We start from the raw sequence: 15,584 nt of genomic DNA on the forward strand, positions 1-15,584 counted from the left end.
AATACCGTATGGTTTCACTTATATGTGAAATCTAAAAAATCAAACAAACAAACCAAAAAAAAACCAAAAAAAAACAGACTCATAGAAAGAGACCAAAGAGATGTTTACGGAAAGGGTTGGGGGATGAGTGAAAAAGATGAAGAGGAATCTATATATATAAAAGCCTAATATGCAAAGTGTCTCCTTGGGAGTTCGACCATCCAGGAGCTCGATGGCTTGCTATGTCATGCACTGACCACCAGGGGGGAACACGGAAAGAAGGAAGGCCCCAGCCAACAGCCGACAGCTGGGGAAGGGAGGCCCCATGCGGCAGCTGGCAGATGCTAGGAACCCTACCCATGCACAAATTTCGTGCACTGGGCCTCTAGTATAGTCAATAATACTATTAAGTTTGCACAGTGACAGGTGATTACCAGAATTAGTGGGGTGATCACATTGTAATGTATAAAAATGTCAAATCGCTATATTGTGTACCTGAAATGAATATAGCCAATATAAGATTGTATAACAACTATACTTAAAGTTTTAAATGGAGTGGTATGCTTTATGAGATGATGAATAGAATTTTAAACAAGCAAAAATATTTCTTTCTTAAAAATAAAAAAAAGAACAAACACTCTTAAATAGTTTGTCCTGGATACTCACCCACTACAGCCCGAAGGTTGTATGGGGACCTCTATGGGAAGCACAGTGGACAAAGGGCTCAGGAAAGAAGGTCACACATGTAGGAAGTCACTCCTAAGCACTAGAAACCACATGGTCAACTCTGAGTTAGACAAATGCACCCAAATCCAGCTCCTGCTCCTCAGCCAAGCAGGGGAGACTTGAAAGGGCAAGGACTTTATCTTTCTGTCTCTGTAAAAGGCATGAGGACAGCAGCCCCATGTACCACACAAGGCCAAATGAGGACAAGCAGGATGCCATCTGTGACAAGAACTGAATTCCTTGAGATGTATTAAGTGAGCAATCAACTTCTGTGGTGGCCATGATTGCAGTTTGAAGGAAAGGGAAGGTAATTCACCTTGGAAACTTCCAGCATGCCTTCAATTTGCAAATGGAAAAATGAAGAAGGAATTGAGGTAGAAAGGTAAGAAGGAAAGGATGAGTCCCCAGTGGCACACAGTTCTTTTGGTACCTGAGGTACCATCCCCACATCCCACAGGCACAGAACATCAAACATTCCCTTTAGGACATAGATTGCCAATAACATCAGACCCAACTAGAGTCATGCGGTGTCTCCTGTCACATCAGAATCTTTCATCAGATCATTTTCCATATTGTACATTTAGCAATAGTCCACATTTCACACAGCATTCCCAGACTTGTCAGTCTTTGGTGCCATTCCAATGCCAACACTACCCTCTAGTGGCTGGAACGGGGAGCTGGATTGACAGAGCTGAACTTGTCTGCTTAGTTTTCCTTACCAGGTTGACAGCACTCTATCAAAAGCAGCATCACAAAATAGTTCTATTTCTTTTTACTAAATACTAACCCATTCTATGATATTGTGGACTGACACGTTAAAACAACAGTTATTAGCTAGGTTAACTGTTATGACTATACTTAAGCCTCACTCTGAGTAATACCTAAGTTTATTTTTAAAAATTCAAGGTGATTTATGATAGGGTTTTGTTTCAATAATAATATTCCTTGTAAATCTGGAATGTGATTTGACTTACAAAAATAATTTCTTTGTCCACAACTCCAGGAATGTTCCTATGGTGTCGGGTAAGGATATAAATTTTCATTGCCATTTAAAGATGAAAAGATAATTCTTCCACCAGTAGCAGGGCAAGAATATTTAATTGAGTGGAGTAGAGGACACAGGTTTTGGAGGATCTCAGATGCAAGTTTAGATCCGGCCCTGTTACTGGTTATGGATCCTGGTTAAGGCACTCAATTTGAGGACGGCTTGGTTACCGCATCTATAAAAATGGGAATAAAAATAATGCCCATCTCACAAACATAGTGGGGAAACATGGATATACAATTCCTGGCATGTAGTAGGTACTCCACAAGTTACATTATTAGGTATAAGTTTGTACTAGTTTACAGATGCCAAAGAAACTCAAACACTAGGTGAAAGGTCATTTGGAAGAACTGTGAAAAATGGAAGACAAATGCAGCCTTTCCTTTGCAATTTAATTAGCAAGATAAGATCATAGGATCATATTCCAGGTGCTGTATCTTTTACTAATTACTCCACTCAATTAAACATTCACTGTATGCTAACCACTGGATGGAATGGTTCATTTAATCCTATAAGTACCCCATACAAGGAAATGAGAGACGAAAGGGCAAGATCACACAGCTTATATGTGGTCCAATGGGCACTTGAACACAGGCACCTAAACTCCAGCTGCACCCTAATAACACTATGCTGTACCACCGCCTAAGGCAAGCCCAGCCATGTGCAGGGGCACGCCAACCAGGGATTTATGACTAGGGATTTATGCCGTCACTGACGGGTTACTCTTAAGACTGAAGCTCAGGCTGGTCAGATTTTAGAGGACAGAGAAATGAGTTATTGCCCAAGAGTCCAAATATTCCCAATTAAAAACTCCCTACCCACTCACATTTCCTTTGCTTGACATGCATGAACCAGAAAACTGAATAAGCAAAATGTTCACATTTGTTCAGTGCTTTACAGTATGTGGTTTCTTCAAACTACTGAAGACTCTTTTCATCCTCAGAAGGAGGATCCAGAAAAACATTATCCCCCATTTATACTGATGAGGCCAAGATGGTTAAGTGGGTCACCCAGTGCCGGGGTCCAACCCCAGCAGGTCCAGGGGTCCCCAAAGGCGTAGACGGAGTCGGCGAAGAAGGAAGGACACGGAGACAGTGTTCAGTTGATCAGCAGCCTTGCCAGGATCTCCAGCCAGGATCTCCAGCCAAGTTCTGGTCTGGATCTCCAGCGAAGTTCTGCTGTTTATTGTCTTGTTACAACCGTATTTATACCAGTTGATTTTAATCCTGTCAATTTCTATTACAAAGGTTAGGGCGTTTCTTATCTCCATTCCAGGGAGTAAAGATTATGTAGCTTAATCGTGATTGTTTGTAGTGATTAACTACCCGCCTGGCACTTAGTTAAGGAGTTTCATCCCCTCCCTGACTTCAGGGAAAAATTCCTACCTGGGGAAACAACCTTTCTCGGAGAGGTGACCTTGGTTAAAACACACAGCGCTAAGGGGAGCAAACATATTAAGAACAGTATGCTATATACGCCAGGTCCCTTGAAACATATGCTGTGCAGATGTTTCTTTCCTGCAGCGACTGTGTCAAGCAGCAAGGATGGACTGGCTTCCGGCAACCCAGGATCACATAATCTAGGAAATGGCCAAGCTATGGCCCTAAACCCCATTGTTTGCTGCCAGGCCTGGTCTTCCTCTAGAACAGCGGTTCTCAACTTGTGGGTCTCAACCCCTTTGGGGATCGAATGACCCTTTCACAGGGGTCGCATAAGACCATCAGAAAACACATATATAATTACATATTGTTTTTGTAATTAATCACTATGCTTTAATTATGTTCAATTTGTAGCAATGAAAATACATCCTGCATATCAGATATTTACATTACAATTCATATCAGTAGCAAAATTACAGTTATGAAGTAGCAACGAAAATAATTTTATGGTTGGGGGTCACCACAACATGAGGAACTGTATTAAAGGGTCGTGGCATAGGAAGGTTGAGAACCACTGCTCTAGACGGTCTCTAGATAAGGTCTCTAAGTGGGAGGTCTCAAAGCCTACTTTTCAACAGTGCCTCCAGTTCAAAATCCAGGCTTCAAAAGGGGACGGGGACACCAGTTTGAGATTGATCAGGCCAGAGTTCCATATTCTCAAGAAGCCACTACTGCTGTTTCCTGTTCCCAGGTCGGCTATGGCTCTGCCAAGCCAACAAAGAGATGAGGACAGGGGATGGTTGGGTAGACTGTCAATCCTCCCATCTAATCTATCGGCGCTAATAGACACATCCTCACTCGTGACTTTCTAGGTCCATAGCTTCACAGTTGCAGGTAGAGGACACATTACATTTTGCCTTAACAACCAGCGGGCAATGGAATTGGCTCTGTGTATTGGTATTTTGAAAACTTCCAATAAAATCTGAAGATGCAGAGGCTGTTCCCAAAATTGCCAAATAAGACTTCCAGTGGCTCACTATATCCTCAGGCCCACATCTGTATTTTCAAGCTATACAATATCTATTATATCCCAATACCTCATCTTTAAAATATATTTTAGGTGTTAAGCCAGAAGGGCCCAATCCCTTGAAATCATCATCCTCCACCAAAAAAAACAAAAACAAAAAAAACCTACCCACCATTCATGTTTATAATCCTCACTCAAAATGAAACACTACTGATTGCTTTTATTGAAGCAGGAAAAAAAAAACCTCTAAAAATAAAATTGGCTGCCTGTCCTCTGCTATGCATGATGTCTTGTGGAGGAGTGGGAATCTTTGGTGGCTTTTCAAGTCAAGAAGCAGTCACCCTCAAGCATACAGGGATAACCAAGAGTAAGCTTTCCAAAGTTGTCAGGCAAATTATCCTGTCCCCTACTAAAAGAAAAACTAGTCCCTACAGATGTGTGCAGCTGCAAACAATTACTCATCTCCATTAAGCACTCACTTAAAACACTAATTCCAAAGACCTTGCTGCCTACACCTGGGTGAAGCAAGTAAACAAGTTTTAAGAGGCAAGGACAGTATCTACATTAAAAACACACACACAGCCCTAACCTGTTTGGCTCAGTGGATAGAGCGGCGGCCTGCGGACTGAAGGGTTTCAAGTTCGAGTGCAGTCAAGGGCATGTACTTTGATTGCGGGCATATCCCCAGTAGGGGGTGTGCAGAAGGCAGCTGATCGATGTTTCTAACTCTCTATCCCTTTCTCTTCCTCTCTGTAAAAAAATCAATAAAATATATATTTTTTCAAAACACACACATACCTGTCTATAAAAGCATGTAAATGGTCATTTGCACATACCAATATTAACTAATCAAGGCATCAATAACAGTTCTTATTACTAAGTGGCCTGGGTTACTCCCAAAATAAATATTTTATTGCTCCTCTTGCTAAATATTGTCAATCTCCTATAGGAATACAAGTCCCATACTATTTTTTAAAAATGGTATCAAATTAATAATTTGAAAGAGACTTCAGGGACCAATAGTAGCCTCCTACTTCCATCCAGGGACAGAAAAATGCATGCTTAAGATTTCATGAAGCAACCAATTATTGGTACAGAACATAAAAGAGATAATGAAATACTACCACTACCGGGTGTGACCTAAGTTCCAGACAGTATGCTGGGAACATTTCATAGGTTATTTTGATTTTCACCACAAAATATGATGCTTATTAGTATCATTTTCAAAGTTTAGGGAAGTGATTCGCCTATCATCACACAGCTTTAAGTGGCCAAACAGGAAGTAAAATCATCTTACTCCCAAGAAAAGAGCCTTAACCACTCTGCTGGTCTATTTCAGGGGCCGAGCATGTAGCAGTCGCAAGGTTGGCTGTAAGCTGGAATCACCTCAGGAGCTGGGGGTTGTTTCTCGAATGCAGTATCTGGATTCAACCCTCGAGGGATTTAACAGATTTCAAGTGTGCTCTGTACTTTCGGATTTTTCCTACAACTTCACAGGTAGCTCTCATGGGCAGCCAAGACTGTGAGCCGCTGGTGTAATAGAACCAGGAAGCCTTCTGCACCTCTTATGTCTTCCTATTGGGTGCTGGAAATGGGAGCAGTTTAGCACAGGACTTAAAGGGGATCCATTCAGGGGTCATTCGGATCCAGTCTGAGGGTGTCACTTGCTAGTATTATAATTTGGGCAAAATTAACCTCTCTAAACTTTAGTTGTCTCGCCTGTAAAACTGAAGCTCTGAAACCATACAAGATGATTATGTTAAATAACATAAGAGGTTAGCAGGGTGCCTGACAAGGCAGGAAGTTTGCTGAAAAACGTCTATTATTTGTCCTGTTATCATCATCTTTGAAATATTGCATCTTATTAGTTTTAGTGATTTCATTAAATGTAAATATGAAATTAAACATAAAATAACATCCGTAATGGTGATGACTATCCTGAAGTTACCCATTTTTGTGAAATAGATTCACGTGTCTCCTCATTTAATAGACACCACATCGCTGTGATATGTTGCCCCATATTGTAAGTGAAAATGAAGTTCAGGAGTACCAAGTATCTTTCCTAATGGGACACAGTTTTCAAGTGGCAGAACCAGAATGTGAATTGGCCAACAATATAGTTCAGGTTCAAGTCAAGTAACATTCCATACAAACATAAGACTGGTATTTTTTTTCCAAAACATAGCAAAAGGCCTATGATTTTTTCTTCATAGTAGACTCCTCACTCTAAGCAATTTCAGAAGTGAGCGTTTGAACTACCTTGGAGCTAGTGTTTCCATACAAGAGAAACTCGCTCTCATCTAGTTGTTCCTTGTTTTGTGCACCAGAAAGTATTAGCCAGTTTGACCAGCCACTCAATTCACTGTGCTTTACTTTAAAATAATATTTATCTGAGTACAAATTTGATTTCAGGGAATGGACAATAGAGAGTTTCCATCAATGAGCATTTCAGAAGGATTTGCCCCCAGATTGTACAGGTAATTTCAGAAAAATGAATTTCAAAGATGAGGAAGCTGTAACAGCATCCTATAAAAAATGACTGAAAAAGACTGAACCTCTTTGGACGTACAAGGTACAATTTGTTTTAAATTCAAATTTCCTCATTGTATTGCAGCAACTTAGTACATACAAGAGGCACAAGTGAGACCTCAGAAAATGTCCAGTGTCTTGGATCATTATGGGGGGGGGGGGTGGGGGGGAGATACAATTTTTTTTTTACTTTGGATGCCATTCAATTCAAAGGCCCCAACATCTTTTTTCTCAATTGGGAGTAATTTTCCCCCCGATGCACACAGATGAAGCCACCTGACTTTATTTTTCTTTGACTTATAGAAATGGCCAATATAAGGATACTCTGGAGGTTTACTGATCCTCACAATAATTTATTTCTTTACATTTTAATAGTTCTTCCTAAAGATATATAACTGCTGCATATTCAGTATCAATCCTATAATCTTTGTGAAGTTAAAAAGTGTCTTGAAAACTAATCTCAGAAAATCAGCCCTAGAGAAATATGTATGAAATACATGAAGACAAATGAAAAACCAATATTGGCAGCAAATGGAAATTGGGTTCAAAGACTGAAAAAGCTATATTAAGTCATCACCATGAACGAAAAACGTTAAAGCAGAATTGGATAGATAGGGTAAGGGGTGGAAGGAGGAGGAATAGTGGAGCTAGCTGAAACCAACAAAAATGTATTTTGCAGGAAACAGGATGGCAGAAAAAACAGGATGGATAGCAGAAAAACCGGTGTTTTGAAACAAGGATGCTTTTCTTGCAAGTGAAAGGAAACAATGTTGCAAAAAGGCCAGGAACCAATCAGAGAGCAACACAGACAAAGAGCAGGCTTTCAGCAGATATAAGGGGAAGAGCAGAATGCATCCGGGGGGGGCAACCCATTTGAATCTCCTCCCTGAGCAGGGAGCCTGTGTTTGTTTGCAATAAACTCCTGACTTGTTTGAACACCTCTGGTCCGAGGCTTCATTCTTCGATTCCATGAGACAAGACCCCAGGAAAAATTCCTGCTCACCACTTCCAGCATCAGTGAATATTCTCTTTCCCAGGCTTGTTGCTAGCAGTTGCTTCAAAGATACAAGAAAGGATGCTAGAGGTGATCCCGTCCAATTCCCCCACCCTTCCATGAGTGGAACAAACTAAGGCAAAGAGGTGAAAACACTTGCCTACAGTCTCTTAAGGAGCAGAATGGGAACTAGAATTCAAGAATCTCGTCTTCTGACTCTTAGGACAGGCCCCATGACAATGTTTGAATGGCTTTAGACATTAGTAGTAGAGGATGGCTCAGCTCCTTCAGGTTTAATAGATTTAAAAAATATGATCCTAATTAGATATAGGGATGAGGGCCAAAACATACTAAATTTGAGTGCAAAATAAAGTTTGACTTTTTTTTGAAAATGAAGCAATCTATAGAGTCCAGGGGCTAGAAAAATCAATGGGTCTGATTACAAAGGGCTTATAAAGAGACTTGGAGATCAATGGATCCTCACTTACTTTACAAATAAGGAATCAACATGCACAGGAAATGACATAACTAAAAAAATCACTGTATTCATAGTTAGCATACATTGACTTCTGCTCTGGGTCAAACACTTTCCTAAGTCACTGATGTGCACGTTCTCATTTTATCACAACAGCCTCAACAGATAGGTTCTATTCGTGTTTGTGTGTGTAAAATGAGGAAACTGAATAAGAGTGTCTGTGAAATAGGGTGGGAGACAGCCTTCTGTCTAAATTGGCCCCCAGGAATCACTGTCTTCTGGTATTCACTCTTACTAATGACTGAGTTCTAACAAAAGCGATTAGGTGACACAACACTAACTTCTGCCTTGCTGCACTCTCCAGTTCTCAAAGCTGGTTCATTCCAGGGAAGCCAGATGCCGTGGCACACGCTGCCCTGCAGAGACCCACATGGCATGGAACTGTAGGTATCTCCTAGCCAAGAGCCAGCAATAAATCAAGGCCCTAAACCCAACAGCTTGCAGGCAACTGCGTCCTACTAACAACCACGAGAGTGAGCTTAGGAGCTGATCTGCCCTCAGTTGTGTCTTGAGATGAGCACACTCCAGGCCAACGCTGACGGCAGCTGGTGGAGCCTCTCAGACTGAGGACCCGGCCTCAAGGGAACTGTGGAATAACAATACTGTTTTAAGCCACTAAGATTCGGGATAATTTGTTGTGCAGCAATTGATAAATAGTTCACCTAGTAAATTGAAATCTCAGCATTTAAGCTCAAGGATATCTGACACCAACATCTACTTTCTTACCTTACACAAGGATAGCCTTTGGCAGATCATAGGCATGATACTGTAGGTGAATTTTACATCTTCATTAATTAATTTATCATTTCTTGATTAGCCTTCTGGAATGAGTTAAGTTCAAGAACCGAGGTTCCTCTGCCATGCTGAAGTAATCTCTCTGGTGGCCAAGAGTGCTCTACGGGCCTGGAACTGCTGTGACATCACGAAACAGACCTACCTCACACCGTACTCTGGACCCAGCAGAGACGCTGGTGTCATGGATGGAGGGAGGGACAGAATCTTCCATATCCCCTGCATGAAATGGAACAAGAGTGTCAGTGAAATAGGGTGGGAGACAGCCTTCTGTCTATATTGGCCCCCAGTGATCACTGCCTATATTAACGGAACCTCTACTAGGTGTCAGGAACTCTCCTAGATTGTATGATATGAAGATGACTACAACTAGGTTTCTGAACTTATCCAGGTCACTCTCTATCAGGGAAGAAAGACATGCAAGCAAAACAAACATCTGATTTTTGCCGGGGTTCTAGTTCTGGCATTAAGAAGGGTTCAGCAATCTGGAGAAGGGGCTGTGTATAACTTAAAGGGGAGTCCAGAGATGAAGCATAATTTTGAAAGGCATTGGGGGTCAGAGGAGCCTAGCTAAAGAAACTAAGTTCTCCTCATCTCAGGACCCCATGCTTTTTATTAACACAAATTGTCCTGAGGCGAGGTAGAGATATACACTTCAAAGGGTAGGGTTTCGTATACACAGTCCATTGTCAGATTGGAAGAATTAGCCTACAGCTGTTCAGGTGTTTGGGCAGTAGGAGGCAATAACATGTAGATTAAGATGCCCTGAGCTGTCTGGCAGCAAACAATCAATTATGCATCCTTTTCAGGTTTGGGGAAATGCCCTTGCCACTCCAGATTCAGCCCTGCTGTCATGCTGGAATTGGCCCCCGGCAGATTTTGAGTGGTAATTTTAAAATTATAGATATTTGTTTTCATGACTACACATGCAGTTCTGGCCTTTCCAGATTTTAATGTAGACATCCACTGAGCGTCTTCCTGCTTTATTAAGGGTTTTTCTGTATAGGAATTAACCCTACTTTACACCACACACAATGTTATTTAGTATAAAAACAATTATTCACTTATATATTTTCACTCAACCTAGGCACACTGATATTTTAAATAACGCTTCCTGAAATTAATACAAAGTAGATAAAAGATGGGGTATTACAAAAGACACCTATGAGGAAAGTGAAGAAAGAATGTGAGATATTGAGAAGTGAAATACAAAATAGAAAACAAGGGCATTTTTAGGGGGGAAAGGTAAGGGTTATATAAAAATTGACAGAAAAGAGCTGAGAGGGTCTTCTTTCCCAGGACTGGTTCTGAGGGGGAGGCAGCAGGCATGCACACCCCTTCCCCATTGCATGAGCGCCAGGGAAGGTCCCTTCTCAGATGTTCGAGGAGCCTGCTGGGTGCTGTCCACACCCAACCGTGCACTGTCCTGCTGCAGGCTGCCTGCCCAACACTAGAGGCTGGGTGAGCCCCAGAGGTGTTTCATGCAGGGGACATGGAAGATTCTGTCCCTCCCTCCATCCGTGACACCAGCGCCTCTGCTGGGTCCAGAGTACGGTATGAGGTAGGACTGTTTCTTGTTATCACAGCAGTTCCAGGCCCAGAGAGCACTCTTGGCCACCAGAGTGATTACTTCAGACTTACAGTTGAACCCCGGTTCTTGAACTTAACTCATTCCAAAAGGCTATTCAAGAAATGATTTGTTAGGAAACTAAATCATTTTCCATTAGAAATAATGTAAATTGAATTAATCCATTCCAGACCCACAAATGAGTCCCTATTTTAACCATATCTAATGTAGTGTTTAATCTATAAATAAACACTTCTTTTTTTTAAGTTTATCGAACCACCGTCTCCTAACCTTAAATGAATCACTCATTCCAGGGGATCTTTCAGGAAAGTCATCATGCAGCATCTTCGCTTTTTCACATATGATTGCCTCCAAAATGCTGCCTAACTGCCTTTAGTTTATCCAAAACAACAATTTTTTTACCTCTTCCATTTCCTGTGATTGTTGTTTCATGAGCACTTTCACACCCTTAGCACTATCAGCACTCATGATGTCCTATGTTTTAAAATTCTGCTAATCGTCAATTTGCCAGCAACAAAAGCATAAAAACCACTAAAATATTCACAGCACAATTTCCTGAGATATTAACAACACATGGTTTAGTGTCACACATTCTCTTTTTTGTTTGTTGCCTGAGAGATGCTTTTTGGCATGCTGAGGTACCTGCATGAAAGAGTTGTCAGGTCAACTTGGTCCAGAACCAAATTGTTCGAGGTGGGAGACATTTGAGAACCACGGTTTGACTGTAGGTTTCTGCAGACATGAGTGAGATCAGGACAAAATTCATTTAAAAGCACGTGGTTTCTACGACATCCTTCAGTTTGCACACTATGGAACTACAGAACTGAGTGTGAATACTGTTTGTGAGATTCTTCAGGCTGCCATGTATGTTCAACTTATAGGTGTGGGGAGGTTCTGCTTCTCTTTCCTATTAGCAAAAACCTGCTTAGAAAATTGTGCAGAAATCCTGAGACTCTTATATGATTTCTGGATCAGGGAGAGAAGCTGGAATCCGTTCTGCTAGATGACTTTGCGCCACTCATGTCCAGGCCTGACTCCCTGTCTTGTGAATTTTGAGAAGCTCGTATCTTATTTGGACAATAATCATCTGAGCAGGTTCCCAGAGCTTAAGCTGTACGAGGCTGTGCGGTCTTGGCTGCGGCATGACAGAAGATGCCGGGGACATACCAATACCATTATTCAGAGCATCAGTGACCCCACCCAGTGTTTTTTGAGGAGGTTAAGACATCAGAACTTTATACTCTTGACAGCTGCGCTATGAAACTGACAAAGCATTGAATTACTTTCAAAATGTTCACCAGGAGCCTTTGTTGGACATGAAATCAAGCCACACCCACACAGCCAAACCCCAAACATCAGTGTTTGAGGGATGATTAGACATAGGATGGTTAAAAGTAAAAATATTTCTCTTAAAGAAACCAAGAGTCTTATGGGAACCAGAGGGCTCCCAAGTACCTCTGTGCCTGGACTGCCTTGCTATTGTCAATAACTTCATGTTCTTATTAGGCAAGGAAGAACTGGGCCCAGATGGCAAATTCCATGCTGTTTCCAGTGTTCAGGTATGACCTGAGAAAACTCTTGGCTCCGGGTGGCAGACATGCCTGAACCATGTTCAGAATTTGCAGTTGGTGTTACTGGGACGTTTATTTATGCTGTAGCAGGCAGAACCAGAGATGAGACATCACCAATGATAAATGGGAATTTGTGGACCTTATCCCATTAATAAATATGGACATGAGAGGACAGTGCTCAATAACAAGTTGTACATCACCAGTGGAATCACCTCATTGTCCACCTTCAAACAAGTGTGAGTTTTTGGCCCCAGGAAAGACGGGACCATAGAACAATGGACCAGAATAACTGGAGTTGTTACCAACTGCTGGGAGAATAAGAGCAAAATGAATTACGTAAGATGCTTTCACAAGATGGTTTCTTACAATGGTCAGCTTTACATCTTTGGTGGTGTCTGTGTGACCTCCAGGTCCTCTTTTTTGAATCTCAGGGGTGCCCTTCTGCAGAAGTGTACAACCCAGAGACTAGTCAGTGGACCATCTTGGCACCCATGCCAATCGGTAGACATGGCCACGGTGTGTCTGTGCTGGGCAACCAGATAATGGTTCTTGGAGGCCTTTGCTACAACGGTCATTACAGCAATTCCATTCTCACTTTAGATCCGAAGGAAAACAAGTGGCAGGAAGATGAGTTCGCATGGATGCTCAGCAAGCTGGATGGTTTACAAGTATGCAACCTGCCTTTTCCAGAATATATACTGGACAAGGTCAGATGCTGCAACTAATGACATCTTTCTCACTTCAAAGCCAAACAAAAATTTTGTGACAGAGTAGTTAATAGAAAACCTCACCAGTTTTACTATCAAAGCCATTGGTCTAATAGCATAAAAACTTTTCATTCTGTACTAGCATCCTTTTCATTTTTAGTAGCCTCAAAGTCATGCAATAAGTTAGTTCTAAGCATTAGCTCTTGAAACTACTTCCTGAAGCAGTTTAATAGAATGATCCACTTATCTGTGAGGCTGATTTTATGCTTTAAACATTTCTCTCAGCTGCCAGTGTAGGAGTCATGCATCTTCTAAGAGAAGACCTGGTAAGTGTCACTTGATGTAATTCCTATCTCAATCTGAAATCTTTTTGAACATTTATTCCAGTGTATTTCAGTTCATTAGACCTTTTAGTTTTATTGTTTAAGTTTAAAACTCTTGCCTTTTTGCCCGGCTTTTTGCTAAAAATGCAAAAAATATGAATTTTCTACAAAGGTAACTTTTTTTTAAATTGGTTTCAGAGAGAGAAAGAGAGAAGAGAGGAATAGAACATCAATGACGAGAGAGAATCACTCATTGGCTGAGTCCTGCACATCCCCTAATGCGGACGGAGCCCACAAACTGGGCATGTGCCCTGACTGGGAATCGAACCATGTGCCAAACCACTGAGCCACACCAGATGGGCCAAAGTTAACTTTTTATATTCAAGACGTTATTTCTAAGCACCTTCTCTTATCTGCACTGTGTTAGTGAGAGCGTGTCCATAGGTGCACACACATCATGAATATATGCCACGCCCTCTCCTATGTGTGGTTAGATTCTATAGTTTCAAGCTGGTGCACTTGCACACAGGTTTGCCATACTTGTTGAATTTTAGATGTAATGTCTTCCCATATATTAACATTTTTAGCAAGTTAAAAATAACTGGAGTCCTCACCTGGTGTCCATCTTCAGTACATACTGACTCAGTAATATCTGAACTCCTTATATTCCTGAAATATGTATGGATTTGTGAAAACTAACATTCTGTATTTTATTTTCAAAGTAAACATTAGTGTACCTTATCTATGTATGACTTCTTTTCGAATATGTTCTTCTTTGCAGTCTGTTTAACGTTACCCTGTTTATAGCAGCATGCAAGCACTTTTAAGGAGAATTTTGGTAATAGCAAACTCCTAAATAAAGGCCCCTTAAAGTCAGTGGTACTTTCATCCTTTACATTCAATAAGCCTGCTGCATCTGTTATTGAATGGAAAATAGCAACTTGTGGAAAATCTGAGCTCAATTTTGACTTAGAAGTAAGGAATCCTATATAATAAACGCCCAGCAACCGAAACGGTGGAACGACCAGAGACCAGAACTGCTGACTCCTCGCCCCAGCCAGGCCCACCCCCCAGCAGGGACCCCCCCACCCCGATCGGGGGCTGGCCGGCCTGCAAACCCCTAGTGGCCCTTCACCCAGGCCATCCCCACCCTCCAGTGGGGACCCCCACTCCGATCAGGGGTATGGCTGGCCTGCAAACCCCCAGTAGTGTTGTTTACAATAGCCAAGATCCGGAACCAGCCCAAATGCACACCAGTAGATGAGTGGATAAAAAAGCAATGTTACATTTACACAATGGAATACTACCCAGCTGTAAAAAAGAAGAAACTCTTACCCTTTGTGAGAGCATGGATGGACCTGGAGAGTATTGTGCTAAGCGAAATAAACCAGTCAGAGAAAGACAAATACCATATGAGCTCACTTATATGTAGAATCTAATGAACAAAATAAACTGACAGAGAAAATGGAACCAGAGACATGGATACATGGAACAAACTGACATCCACTGGAGGGGGCGGGGTGGTGGGACTGGATGAAAGAAGGTGAAGAGATTAGCCAGAGAACATATATACATGGCCCATGGGCACAGGCAACAGTGTGGTGAAGGCGAGGGAAAGGGTTGGATGGAGGAGGGCAAAGGGAGGAAGGGGAGAATGGAGACATCTGTAATACTGTCAAGAATAAATAAATAGTGTTTATAAAGAAAAGTAAATAAAATATTTTTCAACTTTTAAAAAAAGGAGCTGACAGAATTATTGATTGCTTGCTATAGCAAACCATGTGCTGACTTAATTTTCCTGCTTTCATCTTTGGTGCAATTGAGGAGAGTTTGCATGAAAGTGATAATCCACGGCTTATTTGAAAATGTGTCTGACAATTAGCAGAGGATGTCAGAAAGGATAATGACGGCACTGAATGCTGACTTCGGGTTCTTGATGGTTTTCAGGAGAATTTGTCTCAGTTTAGTTGATGAAACCGACAGGCTGTGAAGTGAAAGTAGTGACAGAATAACAATGATGTGTTTTTCCTCAAGCTGTTTGATAAAGAGCTGAAGTTGAATATATTGATTTTTCATGAATTTACATTTTAATAAATATTTCTTTCTGCTTCAGAGAGGAAAATAAAAGACTACTTAAGCTATCTTTTCAAAATTATTAGTTTTCCCTTACTATTTGCTTTTACACATTTATGTTTATTAACTGCACTAATGTTTTATGTGCCTTTCTACAAATTACATTTTTTAATAGTTCACGAAGCAATGGTTTTTTTAAAAAATTTCTCTGATGCAAAAGCAGCTCACACTAAATTAGCCATTCTCTAGTAATTCCTGCCAGACCATCTGCGTAGCATGTAAATACCTTCTCAAGGGAATTAGCCACCAAAAACAT

The 15,584-nt window shown here is 41.3% G+C and overlaps 1 pseudogene; it reads left to right on the forward strand.

Moving 5' to 3' along the window:
* Window positions 1-1,037: 1,037 nt before the first annotated feature.
* Window positions 1,038-12,890, forward strand: LOC118669444 (annotated as a pseudogene).
* The last annotated feature ends 2,694 nt before the right edge of the window (window positions 12,891-15,584 follow it).

The sequence above is a fragment of the Myotis myotis genome, unplaced genomic scaffold (genome assembly GCF_014108235.1).
Source record: "Myotis myotis isolate mMyoMyo1 unplaced genomic scaffold, mMyoMyo1.p scaffold_m19_p_14, whole genome shotgun sequence".
In the NCBI taxonomy this organism is placed as follows: Eukaryota; Metazoa; Chordata; class Mammalia; order Chiroptera; family Vespertilionidae; genus Myotis; species Myotis myotis.